Genomic DNA, 13,428 nt, shown 5'->3' on the forward strand with positions numbered 1-13,428 from the left:
GTTAAAAATAGTGGTTAGTAATCAGGAACGAGATTGGGTAATGAAGTTTCTCGTGGGACTTAATGAATCCTACAAAGGTCTTAAGGCTCAGATTCTTCTGATCAAGCCATTCCCAAAATTGAATGAAGTATATTCACTAATTCAGCAAGAAGAAAAGAGAAGGGAAATCCCCAATGATGCTCTTGCTGCTGAAGGAATGGCACTAGTGTCAAGAATGGATATGAGAGAGGTAGAGAAGAAGAATACTGGATCACCAAAAAAATATTACTGCACCTTTTGCAAAATGGCAGGGCACTCGTTGGAAAGATGTTTCAAGGCCAATAAGGATAAATCAACATGCACACATTGCAAAATGTCTGGCCATACTATCAGTAATTGTTTCAAAATTCATGGTTATCCACCAAGCCATAAGTTCTACAACAAACCACAGGTGAATTTCACCTCTACAGATCAGAATATGCCTCCTATGGGATCTGCACAAGAACGAATCAGTGACAAGAATCAAGTGGTTTTGACTCAGGAGGAATACACCCAGTTAATGGCTCTAATTAAGCCATCAATCAATCAGCCTCATTCACCTTCTGCCAATCATGTTCAGGGTTTGAATTCTCTTTCTCTAAAACACACAAATGTATCCAAAATCTCTTGCACTTACACATGTTCTTCTGCTCACATTGATGATTTTACCACCATGCCTTGGATTGTGGACACAGGAGCCACAGACCATATGGTCTACTCAATATCCTTCCTCACAACCATTAAAGAAAAAATTTCCTAACCTGTCACATTACCTAATGGTGCTATAGCCTTGGCCACTCACATAGGAAATGTTAAAATCACAGAAAATTTATTGCTTCATGATGTTCTGTGTGTTCCATCTTTTTCATTTAACCTCATATTCGCAACAAAAATCACTCAAGGATCTAATTGCTGCCTTATCTTTTCTTCCAATTTATGTTATATGCAGGACCTTACAACTTGGAGGACGATTGGTCTGGGTGAAGTGAGGAAGGGGCTGTATCACTTGGTGCCAAAAGAGGTTTCTCCTACCATGCTTAATCAAAACTTACCTAAGTTAGTCAATAAGGCTGTACTGTCAGTCTCTACTGATGACAACCAAGAAAATTTCGATCTATGGCACTTCAGGTTGGGCCACCTTTCAAATTCTTGGATGGACTTGACTGACTTCCGACCTAAAACAAAGCACATCCAAAAATATTGTCCCATCTGCCCTCTAGCAAAAATGCATAGATTACCATTCACAATTAGCCAAGATAGGTCCAAAGAATGTTTTGATTTGCTTCATTGTGATTTATGGGGTCTTTGTACTGATATTGCCTATGATGGATCAAAGTATTTTCTTACCATAGTTGATGATCATAGCCGATGCACTTGGGTTTATTTACTGAAATTGAAATCTGATGTTTCCACAACTTTACAAAACTTTTACACATTGATAGAAACGCAATTTAACTCCATAATCAAAACTATCAGGACTGATAATGGAGGGGAGTTTAATCTGAAACAATTTTACTTGCAAAAGGGTATCATTCACCAAACCACATGTGTTGAAACTCCCCAGCAGAATGCTGTAGTTGAAAGGAAGCACCAACACATATTGAATGTAGCCAGGGCCTTGAAATTTCAAAGTGGATTGCCTATGATCTATTGGAATGAATGCATATTAACATCTGTTTTCCTCATAAACAGAACCCCCAGTCCCATCCTTGTGAACAAAACACTATTCGAACTTCTTTTCAAAACCAGGCCAAACTATTCAAACCTGAGGGTGTTTGGGTGTCTTGCATTTGCTAGCACCCTTGCACACAATAGGCATAAATTCGACTTAAGGGCAAGGAAATGCACTTTCATAGGTTATCCCTTTGGGACCAAAGGCTATAAAATGTTGGACATGGAAACTAATAAAGTGTTCATATCAAGAGATGTAATATTCTATGAAAATATTTTTCCTTGGAAAGCATCTGCCACTAAAGCCAGATATGAGTCATCAAATCCCACCTACAAACTACAAAGTCCTGAAAATCTTCCTTATACTCAGCCAAGCAACATTGACCTAAGCTATCAACCACAAACTGGAACCTCACAAAATCTCAGTCAACAAATAGATTCTCCAGAAACACACCAAAATTTTACTGAAATCGAATTGTCACCAAATGCATCAATTAGTCCTCATATGCTTCGAAGATCTACCAGAAATAAAAGAGCACCTATTTACCTACATGATTTCATATGTCAACAGGCTTCCTCACTCACTCATTCTCAAGAGTTCACCAAGAAAGGGGGTGCCATAACTTCAGGTAAACCTTTCCCTCTAAATGCAACACTTTCTTATCATAAATTGTCTGACAAACACAAAACACTATCTATATCTTTACTTGAACATCCAGAGCCCACTACTTACCAAGAGGCTGTCCAGTTTCCTGAATGGTGTGAAGCCATGCAGGCTGAAATTAAGGCACTTGAGTCAAACCAGACTTGGATTGTCACTGATTTGCCTCCTGGAAAGGTACCTATAAGATGTAAATGGGTGTACAAGGTGAAGTTTAATGCTGATGAAACAATCGAAAGACATAAGGCAAGACTCGTGGCAAAGGGTTATACCCAGCTGGAGGGAATAGACTACCACGAAACCTTTTCACCTGTGGCAAAACTGGTAACAATCAGGACATTACTTGCTGTGGCAGCAGTGAGAGGTTGGTATCTACACCAATTTGACGTAAATAATGCCTTCTTGCACGGAGACTTGGAGGAGGAAGTCTATATGCACATGCCTCCTGGATACTCCACCAATGTAACTCCAAAGGTGTGCAAGCTTAACAAGAGTTTGTATGGTTTAAAGCAAGCGTCGTGACAATGGTACTCTAAGCTGTCCATTTTCATCACTGAGCAAGGATTTCATCAATCAAAGGCTGACTATAGCCTCTTCACAAAGAGCACAGGGGATTCTTTTACAGCCATACTGATTTACGTGGATGATATTATAATAGCTAGAAGCAATGTGGAAGTCATAAACTCCCTCAAGGTTTCATTGGATGACAAATTCAAGATTAAGGATTTGGGGAATCTTAAATATTTCCTTGGAATTGAAGTTGCTCGATCAGCAAAAGGGATCCAAATTTGTCAAAGGAAATATGCATTGGACATTTTATTTGATTCAGGCAATATTGGGGTCACTCCAGCTAAGATCCTACTTGATCAAAACATCAAATTGTCCAAAGATGAAGGAGAAGTTTTAACTGACCCTACCATGTATAGAAGACTTGTGGGAAGATTGCTCTATTTAACAATCACCAGACCTGACTTATCTTACTCAGTACATTTGTTGAGCCAATACATGCAAACTCCCAGGGTACCACACCTCAATGCTGCACACAAAATCCTTCGATATATTAAAAGGTCACCAGGTCAGGGGTTGTTGTTCTCCTCATCATCCAATCTACAGCTTACAGCTTATGCTGATTCAGACTGGGGAGCATGCCCTGATTCTCAAAGGTCAGTCACGGGCAACTGCGTTTTCATTGGTTCTTCATTGATATCTTGGAAATCCAAGAAGCAAAGTGTTGTCTCTAGATCCTAAGCGGAAGCAGAATACAGGGCGATGGCAGCTGCATGTTGTGAATTAACGTGGCTTAGATATGTGCTTGATGATCTGCAGGTTGCTCATTCACAACCTGCTGAATTGTTGTGCGACAATCAGGCGGCCTTACACATAGCTGCCAATCTGGTGTTCCATGAACGAACGAAACATATTGTGCTAGATTGCCATTTAGTGCGTGACAAAATTCAAGAAAGAAGTCTTGTTACAAAACATGTTAAGACCGGTTCTCAAGTTGCTGACATATTTACTAAGGCTCTTCCTTCTGACAGCTTTTATTTTCATTTGTCCAAGATGGGCAAGTTTGGATTATTTAAGCCAAGAAGAGCCAAGGAGGATCTGGAATACACCAGAATGAGGGCAGCCAGTGCACGTGATGCTGCTGATTTTGATTCCAATTTTGTTAAGCTGTTAGTGTGCAAATTATTGTGCAGTAAATTCTGTATATTTCTGTTATAGAAAAGTTGTATAAATAGGTCATTTTTACTCTCTCAATAAACACATGAGAATGAAAGCAATTGAATGATATTTTCAGCAAATTCCTTTTGATCTCCATTTTGCAATTCATTTTATCACCATTTCCTTTAATTTTCATGTTTTGAAATGAGGGAAAATATTTTTTCGTGTATTTTATTTATTAACTTTTTTAAAAATATGAATGAAAAATAAGTTATTTTACGCCATTTCAAAGGACTATTGAACACAAAATTGTTATTAAATACAAAATATGTTAACTAATGAAAATCTTGAGAATAAAAATGACACTAAAAAATCTTAAGTGCAATTAAAATGTGGTGTAATAAATAAAAATTGTAGTGAACATATAACTATTACCCTACATTAAAATGGAGGCTAGAGGAAAAACTTTTGAATACCCAATTTACCCTTACATATTTAGCTATATACCTAATATACCCTTATTTAATTTATCTTTGTAAATAATTAATTAATAACATTAATTCGTTACATATTTAGCTTTATGCGTAATATACCCTTATTTAATTTTAGTTTTGTTAATAATTAACTAATAACATTAATTCGGTTTATTCAACATGAAATTTAAAAAAAAAAAGTTATTTTCTTTTCCATGTGTCAATAGTTCCCTGAATTAATATTTTAATATATTAATTTTTATTAGGAGCTTTCAATATAAAAGAATAACTTATATTTCTTTCCTCGATTGAATTATTCAATTTAAAAAAATATAATCCATATTCTCTTATTTAAATGGCTTTTTAATTTGGTTGTTTCACACATATCCTAACAATTAAATAAATATTTAATGTGATAAAATTAATGCATCACTACAACAAAAATGACCTTTTGGAACACATAAAAGAAAACATTTGTTATTTGAATATTGTTAAAGGTGTCTATCGCAACATTCTAATAAATGAATGCTGCCATTGTATATATAATTGATATATGACAACATTTTTTAAATGTATATTGCTAATATCGTCTTTTTGCAATTGCAAAAACTTACCTTTTCTGCAGCGTTTATTAAACGTTGCAGAATGTTAAACTTTTGGTAACGTTTATTAAAAGTTGCAAAAAGAGAAACCTTTGGCTACATTTTGAAATTGTTGATAATATATAATAGGCTCACTTTTTGCAACATTTATTGAGTGTTGCCAAGAGTTTCTCTTTTTAAAACTTTTATTAAACGTTGTAGAATGTTAAACTTTTGGCAACGTTTATTAAATGTTACAAAAAGAGAAGTTTTTAGCAACATTTAGTAAACGTTATTAATATGAAATAGGCTAACTTTTTGCTACGTTTATTGAGTGTTGCAAAAAGTTTATCTTTTCCAAACATTATTAAACGTTGTAAAAAAATAAATTCATCACGAGTGTAATTTCAATCAATCCTGCCTATTAATTAAAATTTAATTTAAAAAAAACCAAAAAATTATTTTTGAATAAAATATCAAAATTATTTTTTATTTATTAAAATATATTTTATCTATTCCCACGATAATTCCAAAAGGAAAAATATATAATAAAAGTTTGTAAAATAATTGTTAATTTTTCACAGTGGTTATATTTATGTAAATACTTTTAGAGTATTAATCCTCGTTAAGACACATGTAATTTTTTATTTTTATTTTTTTAAAAAAATTAATCATCACATGAAAACCACCACTCATTTGCCTCCCTCCACTACTATTCACCACCAACATCGCCAGAAAACTCACGCGACACCACCAACCTCAAAAATTACCTCCAACACATTGTTGTAAAATGCAAGTTAATTCAAAAATTTTATTTGTTTACATTTTTAAAAATATGAATGAAAAATAAGTTAGTTTACACCATTTCAACAGACTATTGGACATCAAATTGTTATTAAACACAAAATATGTTGACTAATGAAATTCATAAGAATAAAAATGACACTAAAAGTTCTTGGAGACATAAGTAATATAATGAGCAAAGATTAAAAATCTTAAGTGCAATTAAAATGTGGTGTAAGAAATAAAAATTGTAGTGTACATATAACTATTACCCTACATTAAAATGGAGGACCGAGGAAAAACTTTTGAATACCCAATTTATCCTTATTTATTTAGCTATATACCTAATATACCCTTATTTAATTTATCTTTGTTAATAATTAATTAATAACATTAATTCCTTACATATTTAGCTATATGCCTAATATACCCTTATTTAATTTTAGTTTTGTTAATAATTAATTAATAACATTAATTTAGTTTATTCAACATGAAATTAAAAAAAGTTCTTTTCTTTTCCACGTGTTAATAATTCCTTAAATTAATCTTTTAATATATTATTTTTTATTAATAGCTTTCAGTATAAAAATATAACTTATATTTCTTTCCTCGATTGAATTATTCAATTTGAAAAAAATAGAATCCATATTTACTTATTTAAATGGCTTTTTAATTTGGTTGTTTCACACATATCCTAACAACTAAATAAATATTTAATGTAATAAAATCAATTCATCACTAAACAAAAATGACATTTTGCAATACATAAAAGAAAACATTTGTTATTTGAATATTGCTAAAGCTGCCTATCGCAACATTCTGACAAATGGATGCTGTCATTGTATATATAATTGAGATTTGGCAAAAAAAAATTAAATATATATTGCTAATATCGTCTTTTTGCAACATTTATTAAGTATTGTAGAACGTTACTCTTTCTACAACGTTTATTAATCGTTGCAGAATGTTAAACTTCTGGTAACGTTTATTAAAAAGTCGCAAAAAGAGAAACCTTTGGCAACATTTTGAAAATGTTGATAATATATAATAGGCTCGCTTTTTGCAACATTTATTGAGTGTTGCGAAAAGTTTCTTTTTTTGAAACTTTTATTAAACGTTGTAGAATGTTAAACTTTTGGCAACGTTTATTAAACGTTACAAAAAGAGAAACTTTTAGCAACATTTAGTAAACGTAGTTAATATGAAATAGGTTGACTTTTTGCTAAGTTTATTGAGTGTTGGGAAAAGTTTCTCTTTTTGAAACGTTTATTAAATGTTGTAAAAAAAAATAATAAATAAAAATATAAATTCAGCACGAATGTAATTTCAATCAATCCTGCCTATTAATTAAAAATTTAATTTAAAAAACCAAAAAATTGTTTTTGAATAAAATATAAAAAAAAAATTTATCTATTAAAATATATTTTATCCGTTCCCAAGATTATTCCAAAAGGAAAAATATATTAGAAGTTTATAAAATAATTGTTGAATAAAATACAACACAAAATCTAAATAACCAAAAAGTTTAAATTAAATTATTTTTCTCTTATTAGAGGCGCTTCGGGTTCCTATTCATTTTTGTAACCCCTTTCACACTTGAAGAGTTCCTCTATTGTTGAAAAACTAGTTTAGTATCCCTAGCAAGTTTCAGTCTAATTCAGGATAAGAGCATTGAAAAGCAGCTAAGAAAATTATGAGATACTTGAAAAAAAACTTAAGGTTATATGCTTACATTCCAGCGTTCAAATCACCTTGAGATGGTAGGTTACTCAAATTCTGATTTTGCCAGATATCAAGATGATTTGAAATCAACATCAGATTATATTTTCATTTTAACTAGTGGTGCTATCTCTTGGAAAAGTGCTAAATAAACTCTAGTGGCATCTTCTACTATGCATGATCAATTTGTAGCATGTTATGGGGTCTACTGTTCAAGTCGTTTGGTTGAGAAATTTCATTTATCTGTTGAAAGTTGTTGATTCCATCTCGAGACCAATTACTATTTATTGTGATAATAGTACAGTAATGTTCTTTTCAAGCAATAATAAAAATTCTGGTAGGTCAAAGTACATTGACATCAAATATTTGGTGATTAGAGACTGGGTCTTTGGTGTGGAATTAGAAATTTCCAACAAGGATATTTTGGTATAAATTATTGCAAAATGGATAGTGAGAAAATTTGGAACATTTTTTGCAAATGACCGTGTTAAAGTGGAAATTTTTTACAATTTCCTCTATTATAAATTGAGTACTCAAGTTGTTAAGTATAGTCATGACCATTAAGTAAAGTCGGACACTTTATTTTGTCAAGATCATTTTATCTTTATTATATTAAAGATAATAATAAAAGTTATTGAATAGGATCCATTAACGTTTAACACTGTGATGATGCGGAACTAAAAGTTACTGAAAGGCAAACATTATCTAAATCTTGAATGGACTATGAACATTAATTATTACTTTGAGTCTTTGAGGTAATGAAGAGTAAGATTAATTACGTAGTTAATACCTCGTTACTTTGGAAATTAGAATGAACTAATTAACGAACATATTTTCGTGACATGGAATTTGCCACCTATTTTTTGGGTACATCGTTAACACAAGTATTTTTGCAACAGGTAATTCAACTAAGCTCCGCTTATTGTTGTAATACGATCATAAGAAATTGACAGTATGCCCTTGTGATTTTGTACTTTACTTTCACAAGTTAAATATAATACACTTACTGTATCCAAAAAAAGGGACAGTATGGGCAACTCAAACAAAATATCCAAAAAGGAAGGGTGGACTTGACTAATTTTTCAATATTAGATTGAGATATTAATTATGGTGCTAACGTGTCTCATTTCTCCATGAGAGGAGGCTATTCTTTGAAAAGAATATGTGTTCATATTTATGTCATGTATTTGGCAAATATGTTGTCATGATAGAGGATGTATTATTACTAGATATCCACAAATTTTGCATGCAGACACTGTTTTGGCAGTGATGCAGGGGCGGAGCCACTATACGTCCAGTGCAGGCAGCTGCCTGCACTGGACCTTTGGGCCCAAAAAAAAATAAATATGTATGTGTATATACAAAAATATATATATATTTTTTTTGTTGGTTTGTTTGTTCAATCTAGTAACCCAATTCTCTATCCAACCCAAAGAGAGAAGTCCAATTGCGCAATGCCATGACCCGTTTTAGATCCATTCATATCAAAATTCAATTGAATCAATTGTTGACCCAAACCCATTCATTCAGTTCAAAATTTCTACCCTTCGTGACTCTGTCTGTGATGACTTCGCACTTCGCCACCCACTTCCCTCTCCACCAGTGACAAAGCCCACCGTTGCCTTCCCTCTCCGTCAACCGTCGTCTCCGACAGTCGTCACAGTACGACCATCATTCCCTTTCCCTCTTCCACAGCCTATTATTGTATATCTCCTACTCTAAGCTCTCATCTTGACATTTCTCACATCTCCGACTTCGACTCTACATCCTCAGCTCCGCCAAGTGCCAACGCCAACCAGCCGAGCCGACAAAAGAAGAAGCCAGATTCCAGAAAGCAAAAGGCGAAGCCTCAAATTTTTTTTCCCTTATTTTTTTATTGTTATTTCAATTTGTGTAAATTGTAATAATATTTGTTTTTTTTTAACATATGAAATTAGCACTTTGGTCTTTAATTGCTCGAAACGGCACAAACTTCCAGTGGACCACCAGTTCATTGTTGCCTCTGGGCTCTGGCTCTCTGGGAATCTGTGATTGCAAGTTCAAGTTGCCTAGTATTTGGAAATAGTAAATACTGCATTGTGAAATTGTGAATTGATTATGTGAAATTGTGAATTGAAGTATTGAATTGTAAATTGATTAAGTGAAATTGTGAAAAGCACTAGACAAATGGTATATATAGGTATTGGCGTATTGCACTGTGAATTGATTATGTGATGTGAATTGCATTGAGTTTTGTGAGTTGCTTCCAGTATTTGTGATTCATTTGACATCTCAAATTACTCCCACTCCTAGTATTAATTGGGTGATCAGTGGATGAATGATAGCACAATTGTTTATGTGGAGAAATATATACTTTTGAGGCTCGCTAATGAAATTATTATACAACGATATCAAAGTATGAAAATTCGCAAAGAACAAGTGTAATATATAAATTATGGCGTTTTTAGTATTGATGTACTATTATTTTATTTTTTTATCGTCATTAAATCCATGACCAAAATCTCGACATTCGTCGTCGAAAAATTTTTGCCCGCACTGAACTAAAATCCTGACTCCACCCCTGACAGGGTGTGTGGTGGGATTTACGTCGATTGCTTGTGAACCTCCGAGAAAGCCAAGTCATTGGTTGCAATATAATTTTAGCAAGGTTTTTCGGTGAGCAAGTGAAATTAGTAGAATGTGTTGATTCTATATATGTGTATACTTTTTATGGTGAAGTATGATAATTCTCTAGCATTTTAAGTGACAGGACCAAGATAGTGGAAGAGATGGAACTTTGCTGGAGGCACATTATTCGATTTAGTTGTGACATGGAAGAAATCTTATTTGGAGGCCTCGGATTTTGCTAGAGGCACATTATTCCAATTAGAAATGACATGGAAGAAACTTATTTGGATTTCAATTTGGTATTATCTATTAAAATATGATTGTATTTGTGTCACAGGTCTATGATTATTTGAAATTCTCTCCAAAAATATATTTTTTACTTTTCTTCATCTTTCCTAGGATCATGTAAGACCTTAACTATTCAAGTCCATGCTAGATGAGTTAAATTTAGAAATATTAGCCAATCAATCTTATCCTGTGGCCTTGAAAATAATATTTTATATTGGATTTTTTATTGCTTTTGCTGTCAGTTTCAGAGTAAGCATTACACAATCTTCAAGATGATTTTATTTTTTTTGGAAAAAAAAAAGAGAATAGATCTTCCATTTTTCTACCACATATCCTATTTTGACACCAAGAAATGAGGGAGGGGATTCTCGAACACGGAAAAAGATCAAATGAATTTGAAAGAATTGAACGAGGAGCCCGTGAAGTAAATCATCGCACCTACGGTCCAACCAATTGAGAGAGAATCAATAGATTCCTTTTCGGGAGCAATTCATCCTTCCCAAACGCAGCACCTTCCCGGAGTTCATTCTCCGGGGAACTCCATTTAAATTATTCCGGTGGATTCTTTCCAATCTACTTCCGAGCCTAAGCAGCCTCATCCATCTTTTCACCTCAATTGTATCATATATAATCAAGATATCCAATATTTCGAAAAAACTCCACCGATTACCCATAGCCAGGAATAGAATAATTAAGAGAAAGATATTGTGACGATAAAAAAAAATGAGCACCACAAACTCTAATTTTTTGCGTCAACATGCGACCATGCATTTGTTAGGTAAAAATCAGATTTAAGGAAGAGTAATGCTACACGTACAAGAATATGTTCACGGAATCCACACAGGGGATGCGTAGTTTCATCGATTGTTAAAAAAAAAAAAAAAACCTTCTAATTAGGTTCTGCCATCACAGCATCTATAGGAATTCTGTGAAGAATTCCGCTGTACTTGTAGAACTTTCCTTTAGGAAATGTTAAAAAAAAAAAATACTACTAGTTAACAAAATATGTGAAGATTGTGATTTTTTTTTCTTGCTTAATTAATGATATGATTATATTAACAATATGTTATTATCAAGCAGTAGCTTTTTGACATGACGGAATTATCACATTATCATAATTCATAATCATGCATTTGTAAGATTTGAAACAGTCTAAGGCTCCAATGATTATATATGTAATTAAATAATTTTTTTTTTAATATTTCACGCTCTTACATAAGTGACTTCGACGTGATATCACAATAAGTTATGATTTTCATAAAAAATCAAGTCACCTTTGTTGAGTATAAAAAGTTAAATAAATTCGTTATTTCCAACATTTCACGCAATCTTCACGGTCGACAAGTAGAAATACTAACTTTTTAATTCCAAACATTTATGAATGCATTATTTTTTTTTTCACTTTTAAGTAAAACTTATTTATTTTGAAAGTTCTTCTACATTACATTCAAAGAAATAACTTATTTATTTTCAAATTTGATCAATAAACAATTATTTATTTTAAATTCACTCATTTACTTGAACCTAAACTTTATAAACATAGCCAAGCATGATCTCCTATATTTGATTAAAATTATATTTTGTTAAAAATTATATTTGAAAGAATAAGTAACTTATTTAATTTACTTCTAATCACAACCAAAACAAACAAGAACAAGAATTTCAAATCACGCCCGCGAGTATTACATTTGATTTGACGAAAAAGAAGAAAAAAAGTTGAGCACTTGTGGTAATTATAGAAATATAGGATTCGGTCGGTGGGATTTCCCTCTCACAAAGATTTATATATTAATTGTATTCATTAATGCCAAAACTCTGCTTAATTATTTTATTAATTACAGTTGAAATAATGTTCACTAAATAAACCAAATGTATAAGTATTTTATTTCATATTAAATTCAGATCAAATGTCAGCCGTTGATTCACCAATATACACATCAGTCTCTAACATTTTTTAATCTTTGATAAATAATAAATCATTCAAGTGTCACCCCCATATTATATTAAATTGGATCGGACCAACCGACTCGACTAGACTAGAAAAATTAGGAATCTACGGGTCTGTTCGGTAGTGATTATGAAAATTGATTTTTTGACTTTTAAAGAGGAAGAGTGCGTCCTACCTATGAGTGAAGAAATAAAAAAACGACAACTGGAATAATGAAATAACGGTCAAAAAAATCAATTTTTTGGAGGGAAATATTGCTATCAAATGGGCGCTAACAATTACAAGTAAAAATATCAAAAAATAAAAACCATTTTCTTTGTTTCATTCTTTTGATCTTTTATTTTTTACATTTTCCCAGATAAATGTATTTTCAAATTTTAAACATTACTATCGCTACATATCATTTATAAGAATTGTGCTCATATCGAATATATTCATGAAAATTACACGATTAAAATTCAAACTTAACTTTTAGCCTGTGATTAAAATTTAAAAATATTGAAAGAATATATAATTTCAAACATCAATAACCAACATCAACGGCAGGTTTTAAGGAAAATCTTATTTTAAATGAGACATAAAGTTTTGGAAAATCTTTAAGGGCCAATTCTGTCGACAAAGTATCGATAAGATAATTAGGAAATGATTAAGACTGATGACTAATGCTAATGGCTAAATTCCAAGCCATGCAAATATTGAAGGGACAGACACTTGTATGATCGACTGCGGCTTGAGCCACAATATGGCTTGAAATTATACAAGTGGAGATTATGGTAATTACTTTTGGACTTGAATAAGGTCGAATCCATTTTCATCAATTGCCGTATACAAGTTTTGTAAATGGACAACGAATCTAGCTACAAAACTTGACCTCAAAATATCTTGTTAAATCACGTCAACTAAGCTGTTATTATTTGACTATTTATTCTTAGAGAAAAAACCTGCACGTACAGGTGCAGTTTTCACAAGGGCTTTATAGGCTCTTCACTGTTTGGGGGCAGGCCCCACATGTAT

This window comes from Olea europaea, chromosome 12 (genome assembly GCF_002742605.1).
Source record: "Olea europaea var. sylvestris chromosome 12, O_europaea_v1, whole genome shotgun sequence".
Taxonomy (NCBI): Eukaryota; Viridiplantae; Streptophyta; class Magnoliopsida; order Lamiales; family Oleaceae; genus Olea; species Olea europaea.